An 18,515-nucleotide genomic window follows, 5' to 3' on the forward strand; every position below is an offset into this window, starting at 1 on the left:
CTGCAAAACAAAAAAAGGAGATAAAGAAATCTTTAAAACCGTTAAAAAAAAAAAAAAGCTTTCTGGTAATCATATCAGCTAAAATAATACCTGATAATAATTCATAAAAAACACCACCTAAATATTAACTGTAACCATTGTTTTCTTTATCTGGGATTGGAATATTTACATATAAATTTGGCTTTATATTTGCTACTTTAATTCTATTGTTATAACACACAGAAGATTTAATTAACATCCCTTTGCATTAAAACCTCCTAATTTTCTTTACTTCATGTTTACAAATGCTAAATCAGATTTTTGTTGATGTTTCAGAACCCATCCATTTTAGATCAGGGGCTAAACATTTTCTGAACAAAGAACAGAATTCTGGATTCTGGGATTCCTGGAAGAGACCTTTTCACTAAGTCCCATCAAATGCAAGTGAAACCTCCTGCTCCTTGTACACAAAGTGTGAATACATGGGGAGACAAAGCATGGCAGGAATTCTGCAACAGAAGAAGCAATCTGTAAGTACACAAAGGTTTGGGGATAAGTATGACAGGGACTCATTCAGAAGAAAAATAAATACACTGAAAAAAAATCTGCATTAAGATGTTTTCCTTTGAAAGAGCCACAAATGAGACATCGTTTCCCTCTCTCCAATTCCACTCACCAGCACAGCAGTTTAAGAAAAAATTAGATCAGGAAACTCCCATCAATCTCCATTTCTACCAGGCCTATTACCAGCTACAAGTCTCATTTTGCTTTTCCATAAGGACTGCTCAGTAGGATCTCAGCAATCCAAGTTGTTTAGTATCCATTAAACTCTTCTAACAGGCCAGGAAAAACAACTCCAGAGCCAAAGAGGAAAATATTAGAGCTCTAAGTTATCTCAAACTAAGATCCAAGAAAGGAAGGTAACTATAAAAGACCTAATTACTGCTGAGGGAGTCTCTTTCCCCAGTGGGAAAAAAAAATCTTTCAGCATGAGAATGAAGGCTCAGAAGATAATCAATGGCCAATTCCCCAGGTATGGACCATTTCCCCTTCTCATCTCCACCTCCTTTTCTTCCTGACTCACCCTCAGTCTCACTGTAATTCTATACTGGGGAAAGGGAAGGTGCAAAGGAACAAATACTTTATTTATTTATTTTTATATACTTCTACTAGAATTCCACCTCTCAGTTCCAGAGAAACATTCCCTATGTAACACAGGCAGCAGAGAAAAAACTGTCTCACGTGTCAAGCAAACAGACCAAAGAAATCCACTATTTAACCCAGAAGCTCATGAAAAAAACAAACAACGCAAATCCTCTCTCTTAGTAATAATTAAAGCAGGCACACTAGGAAAGTATTTTTAGAATGGATTACAAATTACTTATTTCTTACACTGGCAAACTGTATAAACAGAGAAAGATTCTCTTGTATATTTTTTTAAAACAACTGACCAAAAAGAGAAGTGTGCAGGACTATGGCAATTCAATTTGAAACAAAGGATTAGAGAATTACCATCCGCTGCTCTGTGGAAGCACGACAAAGTAACTTTTAATTTCCTTTTCCTGTCGTGTTTCTGAGGAAAAACTTCTCAAGAAAGAGAGACTAAGTACAAATCAGAACTTGAGCATGCTAGTACCAGCCAAAAGCAATCCTGAAGTTCTTGTGAGATTTTAAAAATCAAATAACTTTACTTTGCCATCCCCAGTTTTAAGAATAATTTATTGAGCTGGAGAAGGATGACATCTGTAACTTTCTGCATATGGTCTGTCCATGTAATTATTACCTTTATTTTATATTTCAGGTGTGCTTTCAAAATAGCTGCATAAATTTCTAAAGCTATTATTGAAGAATTATATTTTTCATTTAACTCTGTTCCCTCTGCCCCAGCCTTTCAGTCTACAGTAGATGAGCACAGCTGCCAATTTTCCACTCATAGTCTGTGAAACCCTCAATTTTCGGTTGCAAAAATTATTACTCTTTCTTGTAAGAAAAATATTGGCACAAAAGCTAATAGCTGAAATAAACCTTTATGGAGCAATCTCCAGAATCAGGCTGCCCGAGATGGACCATTGGCTCTGTTCCACTATTTGCATGTTAAACCCACTAGAGCAAAAAATATTTGCAAGAGCTGTATCACTTAAAAGCCACAGATTTCTAAATTCCAGTAAAAAAACAGGTGGCAAAGGTCAGCAACGGGAGACTTGGATGCAAAATCATGCCAGCAGCAGAGCAGCCAGCCCCTCCCTGCTGTGCAAAGCTGGGACTGTGCCACATTTCCTTCTTAAACACATCTCTTCAACAGGAGAGGACCTGATGGCTGCTACTTCAAGCCCCAAATTCATGGACTTGGGTAGGTTTAACTACAAAGGCTTAAAAAGTTATTAATTTTATCCCTGGTTCAGAGGGGGTTTAGGAGATGAGACAGACTCTAAGCTCTTTGCCCAGGCCTTGCCCAAATCCCCTCTTTGCCCAGGCCTTGCCCAAATCCCCTCTTTGCCCATTTTCCAAAGTGTTTTTTCCTTTAGTTTTTCTTTCTTTTAAACAAGAAAGGTTCTGGGCTTGTCAGCAGGAGTGATCTCCCTGTATTTGTTGCAACATTACGAAAAGTACTAATTCTCCTGACTTGGGTATTTACGTTCTGCCTCCTCAAAGTCAACCAACTTGTTTCAGCCTGACACAGGATTTGTTTATGCTCCACTCCTGATTGTTGCACAGGTCTGAAGAACTTCATTTTTTAATACAACAGATCCCAAACAACACTGAAACAATGTCTTTACATCTAGATTATAATATTTATAAAGGGATGGGAATGTTTTTTTAAGTACCCGACATTATTGAGATAATTTCAAAGGCCAAATTAGCCAGCTGGGTGAAGTGCTAGTGTGAAAGCATATTTGGCAGGAGGTGAAGAGAGGACGAGCCTTAGACAAAGTCAGTATTCACCCTGGGGGTGCAACCTGAGTGAGCTGAGAGATTCCTCTGCCAGGCCCTGGTTGTCCACCCTGCCTCCAAACAGAAATGAATCATCTGCTGTGGTTCAGGAGGTGCTGCAGGAGCAGGACTGGTACAGTGAGGAGAGCACGGAGTGGCACCAGTGTCTGAACAACCCAGCTGAGAATTGCATCAGCAAGCTGCTAATTCACCCCGAGACACCATCCTGCAGCAAGGGCAGCACTTGCAGAGAGGCACAGAAAAACAGTCTGGGAGAGGAACCATTTCAAACATTCCCATGTAAACAGAGCCTGACTGCATCAGCACCAGAGTTATTCCATACACCACAGAATGTCTCTGGAAGGGACCCATAAGGATCACAGAGTCCAACTCCCAACACACCCCATCCCATTGCACACTGCTAAGATGTTACAAGTGTTTCCAGCTGTACAGTGTTCAAACGACACAGTTTCCTGGGGGGAAAAAGTAAAGTAAATAACGCAAGTGATGAAAATATTCCATAGACCCAGCCTCTACCAATGCAAAACAGCAGGCAAATGTGCACCTGGGACTGCATTCAATCACACTTTGCAAGTTAAAGGTAGGAGCCTCCATGTTCAAATTAAGGACCTTTACATGTGGATATGATCTGAGCTAACCACGGCCTTCAATTTAGTATCCAAGTTAATTTTGGAGACAAGACAAGACAAACCAGCAGTATGTCCACATCTTCCTTAGAAAAGGTGGGTGGGGGAAGTCACAGTGAACTCTGCTGGCAAACATCCCTTTCAGCCATCTCTGGCCTTCCCTTGGATATTCCAGGTTAATTATTTATGCTTGTACAAACAGGCAGCCAGATTCCAGGATACATTCGTTTTACTTTGTGACAAAAGATAAACACAGGCCAGCAGGCTGATGGCGTAGAAAGGACTTCACTTAATATTTCCTTCTGTATAGACCATCTTTAATCACAGAGATATGAAGCACAATCATTACAAGCACCACAGGCTGGTTGGTTTGTTCTAAGATAGAAGCAAAGAAGAACAATGAGGCTTTGGAACAGAAAGTAATAAAGATCTTGACATAAAATTAAACTAAAGTTACTGCACACAACTGGAAAATGAAAAAGGCTGCAAAGCAAGTCAAATTTGAGGTATCCAAGTAATGGAAATCTCTCTGCTAATGCTTCAAAGTCTGCGTAGGTTTTGACTTGTGAACTTGGTAGCCTGTGTTGGAGGACAGCCCCCTGTGTGTGCCAGCTCACAGCCTGGTTTCCACAGCAGAAATCCCACCATTCTGAAAAACAGTTTTGGGAAGGCTGCATGGCAAAAATAATGTACATGAAGTGGAAAAAATCCTCCCCCAAAAGAGAAGAAAAAAAAGCAAACATCAGCTATTTACCACATGCTGCTCCAACACCCCACAGCTCATGGCCCACAATTAAAATCTTTGCTGAACCTCTTATGTGAAATCATGTCTCGTCCAAACAGTTCCGTGGATTTTGTGGAAAATACTCTGAATACCACAAGCCACCTCTTCTGAACCGCCCTGAGGAATGACTCTGCTTACAGTTGTGTTTTCTGCACATAACCTTAAATGAGACTTCACTGCAGAAAAGTTTTATTTCTACTACCAGACAATCCGTGAAGGTTTCACATGTCTGTTTTTTTTAAGGATGACAATCATTTATATGTGGTGGGGTACAAAAAATGGTTTTATGGGAAAGGAAAGATGGCTGAAGTGTGTAAAAATGCAGTTTCTCTAAGGCTAGCCACATCACTGAACTGAAATACACCGCTTTATTCACAAATTGCACTTTAAATTGTCACCACAAAGGCCAAGGTTTCTATTCTAGACATTTTTTTGTTTGCTTTAGGAATACTTTTGGTCTTTCTCTTCGTCTGCTTGAGACTGAAATGCATAAATCCAGACTGCTTTAACTTCTCAGTAACCGAACCCGAACCGCTGCAGCGCCTGCGAGCATGAAGAGATAAACAAACCCACAGCCTTCCCTTACATTTGCCAAATAAGCCAATTAGCTGTATGGAACTAATTTCATCCTGACATGCACCCTGAGTGGCCTTCACTAACGACCTCAGCATTGTGGTGCCAATGAGATTTGCAATCTGAGACACAATCCAACCAAAAACCCCTGAGACCCCTCTGACTTCAGACCCTGCATTCATGCCCTGACACTGGAAGGCTCTGCCTGAACTCATGCTAAACCAGACCAAAACCCCTGAGACCCCTCTGACTTCAGACCCTGCATTCATGCCCTGACACTGGAAGGCTCTGCCTGAACTCATGCTAAACCAGACCTTGACTACCAGATTAAAGCACGGCTTCATTATAAAACCCTCAATTCTCAAAGAGTCACTAGAGTTGATACACGAACCCTTTTTGTGGCCCTTTTGTGTAGGCTGCAGTAAAAATCAAAGCCTCTTTTCAAGGCATGATCTCCTCGTGGGCTGGAACTTGGCTTCATGTAGCCAGTTGCAAACACTAGACAACTTTGAAGAGATCTTCAAAAAACCACACACCCAGAAAAAGCCATTTTTATTAGTCCATTAACATGTCATTAAAGTATCTACTTAGCCAGGAATAAAAATTCCATCCTACCTGAGCAGAAACCAGTCACGAATGAGAGGCAGTTCTCCTACTGCAAACAAAACCAAGTTGACAAAACACAAGAGCTTCATCTCCATTCCTAACAATTACTCAAACTGAAAAATTCTCCAACAATAATTCTTCACATACAACCAGCAAAAGGGCTGACTTAGCCCTCAATAATATAAATCATTGAAAAATCCAGAACAGGGCTATTGGAAGAACAAGACTCATTAAATTTCCTGTTAACTGAGACTGTGTGCAGCACAAGACCAGTAAAGCAAGTTTAAAAATTAACTGACTGAGATGTAAAACTTGGAGAAACACTGAATAGTCATGGAATCAGCTGAAGAACTTTGCAGGGATAAAAAAGGGAGACCAATAGCAAGGTGAATTAATGCTGATGTACAGAATCTGAGAAAGGCATACAAATCAGAGATTGGAATAAGCTTATCAATTATTCTTCATACCAAATTTTCCCTCTCTTCTTCCCCCTCTGCTCACCCCTAACAAATACCTGAGATAAAGGTTACCTCTCAGATTAAATCTTTCATTAAATCCCAGCTATTGCCTCAGTTTTCTTATGACTTTGCAATGCCTCCCTCTAATCCAGGCCAAGAGCCTTGTCATACTCTCCCCATTTCCTAGACAGACATTCACCCTGAGTATCCCCAAGTGCTTGAGTCTTACAGACACACCCTCAGCTCTGACAGCAGAAGCTGCCCATGGGGTTTATCTGTCCCATGCGCCACTCAAATTGTACTTCCACAGGTGATTTTTCTTTTAAAGTTTATTTTTAGGGCAAACCTTTGTAGACTGCTGTTTCACCACCTTCAGCTTCTTGGCCCTGTAGTGGTTGCTCAGATGTAGGAAATACAGCCAGAGATGCTGGGGCAAGACTGAGACCCTAACTGGTGACACCTCCTCTGTCAAAAAATGCCTTGAAGCTCTGTCTTCCCTCACATCCCTTCCACTTTCTCTTTGCTGACTGTCTCTAAACATGTCCAAAGCACAACCAGTTTCCGTGAGAACTGGAATTTAAGAGCCAAGTCAGTTATTACTATGACCATTTTACAGCCATTCCCAAGAACACCCCATCCATTACACAGCTTTACCAGGAAATATGTTAACAGAACATAATGTAATTTATACCCACTGTGTGGTTTCTAAAACTCAGTCCTCCACCCCCACCAATACAACTCCCAGGACCACATCCAAGCGGGACCATAATTTTGTAAGGAGAGATTTCCCAAATTCAGTCATGATTTTGCTTTGTTAAAGTATCCACAAACAGTCTCCCGATTCCCTGAAAACAAAGGATACACTCAGGCTTCAGGTACAGTACCAGCCTCTGTATACACTAGTAAGATACAAGAATATCTGCAAAAACCTCAAAATTGCTGTTAAGACCACACAGAATAATATGCTGTTTTCAGGGTAAATACAACCTCTTAGCTGAGAGCTAAACAAAACAATTCCAATGAAAAAATTCCTGCTGGAAATACAAAATGGGCTTTTCATTTACTCCATACTTCACTGTGTAAGTGACAGTTACTGGGATCAACACAGCTCTGGAATTCTTCCCTTATTCAATCTTTTGTATCTCTAAGCATGTGCATTTGCATTGAATAATTTGTATTTCCAAGCAAGTGGTGTCTATCCAGACAGACTTAATTGCACACCTTGCACATTCTTGTGCTCACACTTTGGATCAGACACAACATGAGCTGTGCGACATCATCACCAAAATAAAGCTAAAAACACACCAGGAAACTATGTGTCTCAATTCTTTTAAATTGTATTAAAACTAAGGAATAAATCCATGCTGAAATCTCAATACTTTGCTTTTATAGTTACCCAAGCACCACAAAAGCATCTGGAAAAAAATTCCTAAAGCATGAAAACCATGTTCCTCCACCCACATGCACTCATAACTCAGATTCCAAAGTGAATTTTACTAAGATCGCCAAAAATATTTTGTACTTTTAATATCACTGAGCTTTCAAAAGCATCTTTTTCAAATCCCTAGAAGTGTCAGCATCGAACAGGACCCTGTTCTCATCCCAGCACTGTTCACAACAGGTCCCAGGCAGAGCTGGGGATCGAGCTCAAACCCAGCCCTAATCCTGGAGTCCCAGTAATAAAAGGTCCTTTCTAGAAATCCTGTCCAAATGTTCAGATATATGAATTTGTTTCTCTGGAAAATGTGAGGTGAACAACAATAAATTAAAAATCAAATATAGAAAAAAACTCTGAATGTTTTAGATATTGCTGAGATATAAATTAGGTATTAAATGGCTGACACTCCTTTAGTGGAGAACAGTGCCTATGCTCAGTCAGCATTTCAGGGAGGTGTGTTTCATTTAAGGTGTCTCTGAGCTTCACTTTCCTAAGTTCAAGGTATAAAGCCTTGAACACCTTCTTTTCATTACCAAAAAGAAGCCTAGAAGGACTCTCCTGTGCAGCTGATCATTTCTTACTAATTCAGTACATAAAAGGCTTTCCCAATAAATATTATGTTCATTATAAAACACAGAAATTTAGATTCTTCCTCTTCCCAGATATTCTCTCTGGGGCTACCCAGACCACTACCACAACTGCACATTTTATAAGCAGTTTGTGAGATTCAAGTTACCAGTATGCTTCTATATTAACAGCAGCTTTTTTTCTCCCACAAAACACCACCCAATTAATGGACTTCTAGCTTTTACAAGCCATTCATTTCCCAGTTCCGTAAGGAAAACCTGCACAACTGCTCTCTGCTGCTTTATAAAGGAGGAGAAAGTGCAGAACAAGAGACTAAAACCAGAAGCAACACATTTGTGGGTGCTTAACTGAGCACTACAATTAGGAGACTCACACCAGTTAAACCAGACCCAGCCTTGGGGTCCTGTCCATGGAGCAAAATGCTTTTGAAATACCAGGAACACAACACACAGTTTTGTAGTTTCTAAGCCAGTACTATCTCCAGCTCAATATATAAATATTGCCTTGCCTCAGAAGAGCTGCTTGTTATGCAGAAAGCAGAAGGGAGTCTGACCTGCTGCTGCAGAACACGTGAAACCTGTGAAAGAAGAAACCTTGGTACAGAAAAATCTTGGCAAAATTTGAGTAGATACAGCCAAGCAACAGTTCAATAGAAACACTGAATTTTTGTCAAACAGCAAAAGGTCTACAACTTCCAAGATAAAACAAAGCAGATTTCTCAGTTTAAAACATAAAACATATGTTTTGTATCTCCAAAGAGTGGCTGGTATTTACATTCCTTCACATACAGGTAGTGTCAGTATTTCAACAAAGTAATTTGAATGTTAAGTACTATTGTAAAAGAGGAAAAAAATGTAATTTAACACATTCTCAATCTCAATTTAAAACTGAGATTTGTTTTTCCAGACAAAACCAGTATTTGACTTCTTTGATATCTTACTGCAATTAAATAAGGTATAAAATCAACTTTACAGGAACAAAAGTTTCCAATTGGGGTATTTTAATAAACAGTACAAAATTAATGTCTGGTTTTCATCAAATGCTAAGTAGATTGCTCAAAAGCAAGAACACTGTTATTCAGAAAAATGAATGGCCTTATGTGTAAGTTGTAAACTATGTAAACTATTAGCTCATCCCACGAGGCTTAAATGTATCAGTAAAGGAGCTGTAGTTAAACAATCCACATGGAACATTGCCTTAGTGCTCAATATACAGCTTTGGCTCTGGACTGCTCAACTCAGTGTTAAACTTGAAGCTTCCTTGTGAACCGAGAGCAGGAAGCTGGCAAAGGAATCACTTCAACGACCCAGGAAGATGCTGATGTTGAGATTAACTTCCAGCAAAATGAAAGAGGGAAAAAAATCCCCATTCTAAAAACATTGAAAATACAAACCAACAAATTTTGCCAGGGTAATTTTTAGAAGCTCATAAATAAAAGTATAAAAACACTGATGACCACTGTGGTCACAACGTTCAAGAATCCACATTTCTTCATTCATACTGAGACACTGAATGAAGAATTTTCAGTACAGAAATTCCACAGGAAAAGTTGGCCTACACACTACCATCTACAAAGAAAGATGAAACCTCAGAACAGGGACTAACTTATTTCAGTATAACCCAGACTCTTCTACATTTCTTTAATAACTGGAAATCTTGTATCAAGTCATTGCTCAAAATCTATCACAAAGAATAACACTTACCATGCACCTCCTCTGGCATTACTAACTTCAGTAACTGCTACCAGGACAAATTCCAGCAGGTACTGGATGACTTTTCAAGAGGCACAGTCAATACCCCAAATTTTTTTGCAAGTAAATGAAAAGCATTTTTTCTTTCAAGTAAGGCATCACCGTTTCACTGCTTTACCACCACATACCTCAGGTTAACAAATACCTCAGAAACTTTCCCTGATTTCCACACCAACTCGCTCTTTTCCATGCTTGGATTTTAACTGAGGTATGCTGAGTGCTTTTTGGCATGTTTGGATAGAAACATAAAAAGCCTCAAGTCTTGTCATGTAAAGCTTTTCAAAGCCATGAGCCTCGCTGCCAAAGAAACTTTTTCATGCTCTTACAGCTTTTGCCTTCCTTATTCTCAGACCTGCTGTTTGCTTTGCAGTCAGGACGGTCACAAATGCATGAGATGGAGCAGCTCTTCCTGAACTGACCCAGAGCGAGCACCGACTTAAAAATCAGGGCAGTGAAAGTCCGTGTTCAGGGAAGAGTTAAGGGAGCACAAAAGCCCAGAGCCATGAGTTCATTCTGTTCTAGGCTTCTTAAGAGAGTGGCCAGCCAAAAACTGAACCAGCTGGAATTCATTCCCAAGTACTTCTTTCTTCCCAGAGCTCCCTGGGCTGTCATTATCAACCTGAGGATAACAAACATATGGATCATCAAGATGGAGTTGGTGCTGGAAAGAAGTGGCAGAGCCTAATGGCCCATAATAAATGAAGTCTTGATCCTAACTTGGATCTCAGTACTGAGGTATAAACGCTTTTAATGTCGTAGAGGAAAAACTGCCCACACTAGATGGAATTAAACATTCCACTGACTTCTCTTCTTGATGGTTTCCTTGTTACCAGCTCTTGCACACATCTATTTTTGTCTTCATTACCATTTCATATTCAAATTATATCCATCGGATTCCAGACGATTCAAGAAGCTTGTGCAAAAATATGGGAAAAATGACACCTTGACCATCCAGGTAAAATTTTAAAAAATAATTCAGGCTGATTAAGTGCTGAGCTACAAAATGGAACAATTACTTTAATTTCCTACACAAAAGCTAAAACAAAGGTGCAAAGTTTAAAAACAGGAAGAAAGAAGAAAAATTGTGTTTGCCCAAATTAAATTCCTGGCATCCTTTCTCATTTTGAATCAGGTATATTAGCTGTTTTACAATATTGTTTTTAACTCTTGGAATTTTTTCCAATCTCCAGTAGCTTGTTTTGTGATTATTCAGCCCTTTATAATCCCTTCCAACATCCACCCAAGAGGCTACAAATCGCTCTCCATTGTCTTTATGTCTATTTTTTCATTTGTTCAGAGAACTCAGCTCCAACTCTCCTCATTTACAAATAAGAAACCCAAGGAAGTCCCAAACACCCGTGTTTGTGGAGGGCAGCGATGCTAAAAGGTGAGCAGCCACCTGGACACCTGCCAGGGAATCAGCTCGTCTGGGCTTATTAGCCTGGGCCTTGTGCCAGCCCTGCTGAACCCAGGGAGGGATGTGGGGAGGTGACAGTGGTGGCACTGGGGAAGGAGGGGGACTGCAGGAATAAGGAAGCTGTGGCAGAGGCGAAGGAGAACGGGACAGAAACAAGGCTTGTTCCAAAAAAAGACCGCAATTACAGAGGTATTAATAGCTTTGTGAAGCCAGATTTTTATCATTCATTCACCTACTTTTGTTCTTTTATTAACCCCAGGACTGCATCATTGTTTTCTTCTACAGGACATCTGTCTAGCTGTAGCAGGGAAAACATCCCTAAATAACAAACTTGCCAAGGAATTAGTATGAAAGCTTTTACATAGAGGAAGAAAATCTGATTTAATAACCAGTCCCATTTAAAAACTACAATGAGAGAATGATGTGTAAGAGACTTTTTTTGGTGCTGCCAATTCTACAGGATAAGTCTTGTCTACCAGAAGCACAAAGACACACTCCCTAAAATCCACCTAATCACCTATTAGTCACACAAGTGGTAAATCCCTAAAAGCACTTTGGCCCAGGCCATGCAAACGCTGGATGAACTGAGTTACATCAGTTCTCATCTGATTTCCTGGCAATGAGCTGCACGTGACTGCTGCTGTGCCTGAGGAAATGTGGGTCAATCCGTGTGCATCCCGGTGCTGAATGTGCACGCTCTCGAGGGACACGCAGCTCTGTGACTCAGGAGCAGTGGGCTGGCAGGAAGGTGATTAGTGCTGTTCCATGCTGGGGCATTCACACAGCACTGCCCATCCTCTGGAATGGGATCTTGGAGCACTCCAGAACTCCCTCAGCAAAATGCTCCGTCCAAAATGTTCAAATGATGGAGAAGGTTGTCAGGCACATGCCATGACAGCAGCCACTAAAAGCAAACTACTTCCTTCAGAAGTAATTAATCACCCGTGGTGTTTGGGTGTAAACACCCAGATCTCACAGCCGTGTGTCTCAGCTGAGCAGCAGCGAGATGGACAATCAAACACTGCTGCTGCTTCAGAGCTGGGGGCCTGGAGCAGGATTCCTCCCAGGGCATGCCCTTGCTGGATGTGGTTAACCAATAACCTCATGGTAGCACCCCCTTCTTCCAAAGCTGATCTCCAATTAGTACCAAAGTCCAGCAGATCCCTGTTATATCCATGTTATTGCTCTCTTACACAAGCAAAGCCACCCTCTTCACTTTAGGTATTTTAAGCAAAACATCTCATTCTTGTGTGACCTAAGGGAGGCACAAAACTGGGATCTGAATGGCACCAAACAGGACTCTATGAAAAGAAGGCTTTTATTCCAAATAAAGCTGGTATCAGCCTATGTGTTACTCCCTTGTTCTAATCATATAGGCCAGCATCTATTTAAACTGCCAAGCTAATGACTTCAAATTTGATCAATAGTCTCTGTTTATTCAGCCAAGTGCTACTGACAGTCACCAGGGATGAACAACAAAACAAACACACTGGTCAGAGCCAATCCCTGGTTGAGCAAGAAAATCCAATCTGTGATGGCAAATACCCTTCGATTGATGGGGAGGTGGGGAGGGAGGTCTGTCGCCCACGGACACGGACACAGCCCCTCTCCTCTGTGCCCACAAAACATTTATCTGCATTACTCTGCTAACAGCCAGCTCGTGAGCTGTGTGAACTCAAGCAGAATTAACATCACTGAGTGGCTCCAACTCTTATTGTGTGCCATTGTAGCTATCCTAAAATATTTCCATTTGTAGTTAGATTAAGCATGGCAGGACATGACAACAACAAGAGGATGTCACTAAGCCTTTGGACCATAAGCAGTGACTTCCCTTGTTGTCACCTTATCCACTAGAGAAGGAAATTTCCTTTGGAGTAGCTTCAAGGAAGACTGGAATCATCTTCTTGAAAGCAGGACAAAAAAGTCCTTGACTGAATTTCCAGCCAAAGGATGCTAGGAATGTTTTAGTTACAGACTGGCTGCAGAGAGCAAAATAAAAATAGAGTTTAGAATGAAAACACATAAGTAGAGCATGCGTAGCATTCTAGCACAGATTTTTCTTTCTAAACAAATAAACATTTTCATTGCAAAATCAGTTTCTCAACAGTGGCTTAGCAACAATATATGTGGACCTTCCTCCCATGAGCAATTTTTATGAACAACCTGCAAGCTACTTGCTAGAGGAATCTCCCTTTCAAATCCCAAGTGAATCTGCAGTCACAAAGACTGGGACCTGGGTGAAAATGTTTTTGTGCATTATTCCGACCAGGATCTTTGGTCACAATTTTTTCAACATTATACATTCATCACTTTGCCTGACAACAGCACCTGTTTGCCATTTTCCTTGTACAAAATGTCAGTCTCCATTACATCAATAAATTACAATCCCACTACTGCTCTGAAATACCTTGATCAAAGGTATTACATAAATAAACTGGAGCTTGAAGGAAAAAAATATGATGCCTCTTCCTATACAACCTTAATGCATACTCAGACACAGGATTTTATGCAAGTGACACCACTCGGTCGCAGGATCCTGCAAAAAAAAAAATATGAAGAAAGTTCTCTTAAACAGAAAGAATTTTTTATCAGACTACTATATTAGCACATCCAAAACCCAGAACTTAATATCTAAAAAACCCAGCACATGACACAGCTGGTTCACTCAAAGCCTAAGACGTTTGCTTTCCACTTTAAATTGATTAAATAGATTGAATACGTTACATTTCGCATGGATGGTTAACAGTGCTAATATTCCAGACAAAATGAAATGCTGTATGAGGAAAATTCTCACCAGGGCTACCTCCCCCTGGATATATTCCTTGCTCTCACAGTAATTTAGTATAACTGAGGCCTAACAATTTCACTGAACAGGATTACAAAAACAGCTCTTCACAGTTCATGGCACAGAAGCTCCCAGAAATACCTATTTCTTCACTACCTTCTCCACGCAGGGAATGCACTTGAAAAACAGGCTGACACTTGCTTTGTGGGTATCATAAAATAATATAATGTTGGTTGCTTTGTTTTTATGAAGAAGGTGCTTCTTGTTTATCAAATAGCCAAGATATTAAAAGCCAGCCTTTTATTTGCATTCGTATCAGTGAGAGGAGTTGCACACCTCAGAATCAGATATTGTCCAAGCACTGAATGACAAACTACAGATAAACCCAAAAGAGAGCAAATTTTAATAAAAAATTTCCACAAGAGAAAAACCTTTAAACACCATTTCACTCCTTACTCCAATAAGCTATGTGGCACTAATTTGAAGTGATAGTGCTGTTCTTTTAATTAAAAAATGCCAGTAGGAGGTTGATGCAGTGGCTGGTGCTGGAAGCGACGTGCTTGTAGGGTGCAGCTGAAGCTTTGTGTCAGGAATTAAGGCACAATTTCAGCTGGGTGAAAAGGCAAAACAAAACCCCTAAATCCAAACAAACATATAGCGAGTGTTATTACAGGTGCCTGATAAAGTCATCTGGATGTTTGCCTCAGAGAATGTTAAATTCTGGGGGGGAAAAGAGCCAACAAAACCCCCAAACACTCTCACTACAGTTCATTAATCTTGGTTTACCTATAGGTGTGTGGGACTTAATTCAGGTTTGTCCCTCCCCTTCCTACCTCAGAGCTCCTCTCTCACTTTCCCAGGTTGCTCCTTCCACATATCCTGTGCACAGGGCTGGGATCAGGACCACTCTGCCAGACCATGGGAGGGTGATTTGCTCTCCCAAGCTCCTCATCTCCATGAGTCTTGAGCCCTGGTATGCTTAATGTCTCTGCCTTTATCAAACTTGACTGAAGTCAGATGAAAAGCCAAAAATTAATAAGAGGAGAAAGACAGGTGAGATCCCTCTTCAGCCTGGTAATTTTTCAGTCTGGAAAAAAAGATTAAGCTTGTCCTGTAAGTTTGTCCATCAGCCTGATGGTCAAATAAGGCAGCACTTCATCCTGAAAAGTGTAGACAGCTTCCACATTCCAGGTTTCACTGCTGATTTGTGAAACACCAAGAGGCTAAAAAACTGATTAATCTACAAGAAATCCTCACAAAAATATTTCCTGGATCATTTCCCCGCCGGTCTTGCAACATCTTAATTCCAAGAGCTCAGAAGAGGCCAGCAACCACATCCAGGACATAAAAGAAGAGCTCTACATTGGCATCTGGGAGCAGGACAATCCTTAAAACCAGCAGCTGCTCCTCCTGATACAGCCTCCCTGAGGAAGGAACATCCCAGAAACAAGCAGGACATCTTGCCTTTACTTGGCATATTGAGCAGCAAAGAGAAGTCAATTTATCCAAAAGCTTCTGGTATATTTACTCACCACTCCTACAATGACTATTTCAATCACGTTTACACTACCAGCATCATCTCAAACATCACAGATAAATCTGTTTTCTTCGGCTGTTTCAAAGTCTGTTTTCTCTCTGCACACTTACAGGATTTACATCCTAAGGCAATGAGAAAAAAACCTGTTACTACTTTCCAACTGGGCTTTATTTTCTCTCCCCCCCCCCATTCTATCAAAAATAGCTCTCATCTACGTTCTAGTTCAATTTGGAAGTAGCACATGCAGACTTGATAAGCATCCTGCAAAGGAAATGCCTTGAATTGCAGACTACTTACAACACATTTTCCCAAGCAACTTTCTATAAATCTCATTTGATGCTGGTTTGCTAATTTCTACTGAAGTTTATCAAAATATTATTTGTAACAAGTCAAATTACTTCTGTGATTGCACAAATAAAAAAAATAAAATATAACAAATGACTGTGCCTCAAAGTCCAAGCCAAGCTGCTGGGTTATACTGAAGAGTTATTTATCCTGTTACCAGACAGATCTGGAACTCCAAGGAGGTATTTAATTTTAAACTAAAGAACACAACAACAGAAAAGCACCTATTTACATGTTTCTTCTGTTTGCCAAAATCTCCTTCTAGGGCTGGTGACAGCACAACTATTGGAGCTGATTCCATTACCCTCAGCGGATCCAGGGGTTGCAGGCCAGTGTCGGACTGCCCAGCTGTCTCACATAGAGCTCGATAAATGAGCACAGACACATTAATTAATACGTCTTGAAAGAAATCTATTAACATTAAATTCCCTAAAATTCTTGGAAAGAAGGAATAAAAGATGTAGGTGTTCCCATTATGGCACATGAGCTGTACACATAGCATACTATTTTTAGTTAATTATTGCCCAATATGCAAAAGTCAATCTTATGAAGAGCCAGACACTTATTCCTACACCCTGGGCTTCTCCAGAGGCAAATTTAATGTTGGATTATTGAATGAATGAAGGGATCTCTGGGAAAAGATGCAGAGATTTAAATCTGAGAGTGGTTACACCATGGAACTTGGTTATATCACACAATTACCAAGTTGTATAAAGTCATTAAAGCCTGAGTTCAGCACTGAAGCCCTTCTCCACCTTCAGAACATTCAGAGGCTGATGGACCATGCTGAGTTTCACAGCTGAACCATTTTCTGGCATCTTCTGGCTTCCCTAACTTCACTTCTACCTTTTAACCTCATCTCACCTTATTTCACCACTCATCTGTGCAGGGGGGACCTCGGCAGAAGTACTTTGACTCAAAAACAATTTCTGGGCTGGGTTAAATGCATCAGCCGATCACAGAATAAAAACACTTTACGTAAGGGATAGCTGGGAGATGAAAAATTAGATACACAGCAATTCCCTGCCAATTCCAAAAGCCACAACATTTCAGGCATTATTTTTTTTTTTCACTAAGCCATTTCTGCTCTCTCTGATCTGCTCAGTAGGGTATTTACAGACACATGAGATATGAACATACCCACTGCAGTACTTAATGTGGCCATTGCCTGTCTGCAGATGTTTTTAAGAAAGAGATATGAGAGACACTGCTTGGAATTCCTTGGAATATAAAGCACTGAAGTAAGAATCACTTCAAGAGCCCAGAAAATTCACCCAATTTCTCTTTCAAAGGCTGACATCAGACCTTTAGCTTATGCTCACCCACTCAACAGCAAACCCAAAGTTTATCAAATGTATTGGATTCTCTTCCTTTAACATTAAAGGAGCAACAATGAGGTATCTGCTAATTAGACTTACACTTGTAAAATATGATATTTTAATTCTGAGTTAAAGTGAAGTTCCCATATGCTTATAAAAATGTCTTCACATGGGAAAAGAACCAAAACACATCAGCTGCAAGGACAAAGAACAAGGATTCCCTGGGAAATGCATCAACCACTGCAAGTCTGAATCAAACTGAAATTCTTCATTTTCTAAATTCTGCACTTTCGTAGACAAAAAAAAAGTGTTAAAGCAACAGTACAATCCATATATAGTTCATTTTCAGTCTGGAGTTTTGGGGTTTTTTTTTCCTTTTGCTCTTCAGGAAAACAGAGCACATGTATTTCTAAAGACATTTCCTTTCCAATAAACTTTTCAGGTCATACACTTCATGTACTAAAGAATGTGAAAACACTGACCACAGGGATTGAATTTTCTGCTGCAATGTCCGGTTGGCTTTGGGGTGCAACACAGACCAAATCTGGCATGTGAAGAAGAAAGGTCAGGGCCATGAAAAAAGAAAGGCTGGACTGATGTGAAGAGTTGCCAAAATAAATAAATTATTTTCCAGTATAAGTAAGAATGGCAACTATCTTCAGTGTTTTAACCTTTATTTTGAGGAGAAAAATACAAAGGACAACTTTTAATATTGTCCTGGAAACATCAGGGACATAAATTAGAAGCCTAGAATTTAACACATACAAATTTAATTTGCTATTTTGTAACGTAAACAAGATATGGAAACTTTAAATTGATAAATATATAACCATTTTATTTTAGTCTAATTATTAGCAGAAATTGGCAGCTATTTAAGGAAGACAAAACTGTAAACCTATTAAAAGGTCAACAAAAATGCCATTTTTCTAATTCACTTATCCAAAAATGCCATTTTGCTCCAAATAATGAAATGTATCTACAAAGATCTCATTAACTTGAGGAAAAAAGATTGAAGCCTATCAAAAATATTTATTTTCCTGCTACTGGTTACCTATGAAAGCAAAAACTCCTGCAAGAGAAGGATAATAGCAGGTTACCTATGAAAGAAAAAGAAGCAAATTTTATTTTCTTCAGCAGACCTTCTTGACAATGAGTTGGGAAAGAAATATCCACCATTCAAAAAAACCAACTACAGGTAAAACTGAAGATTAGTGAGGACATTCAGGGACATTCAGCACTCCTGGAGTACAACAGGCAGTGTAGTGGTCAATAATCCTTGAAGTCGATAGCGTGGTTTAACACTGCAGTTCGTTCCTAAACTGCTGTACAGCCTCAGGAATCAGGAGCCCAAGTGTAA

At 40.0% G+C, this 18,515-nt stretch overlaps 1 protein-coding gene and 1 long non-coding RNA gene across 5 annotated transcripts in view; both read right to left on the reverse strand.

Moving 5' to 3' along the window:
* The window catches only part of SMURF1 (SMAD specific E3 ubiquitin protein ligase 1), a 45,559-nt gene that overhangs the window by 19,363 nt on the left and 7,681 nt on the right, over positions 1 to 18,515 (reverse strand). The window lies entirely within an intron of this gene.
* LOC117245141 lies at positions 9 to 17,892 on the reverse strand. Its single transcript, XR_004499422.1, has 3 exons — positions 14,791 to 17,892; positions 5,530 to 13,708; positions 9 to 4,206 (listed from the first exon to the last, which is right to left on the reverse strand). It is a non-coding gene; the product is annotated as an uncharacterized LOC117245141 (long non-coding RNA).

This window comes from Parus major, chromosome 14 (assembly GCF_001522545.3).
Source record: "Parus major isolate Abel chromosome 14, Parus_major1.1, whole genome shotgun sequence".
Taxonomy (NCBI): Eukaryota; Metazoa; Chordata; class Aves; order Passeriformes; family Paridae; genus Parus; species Parus major.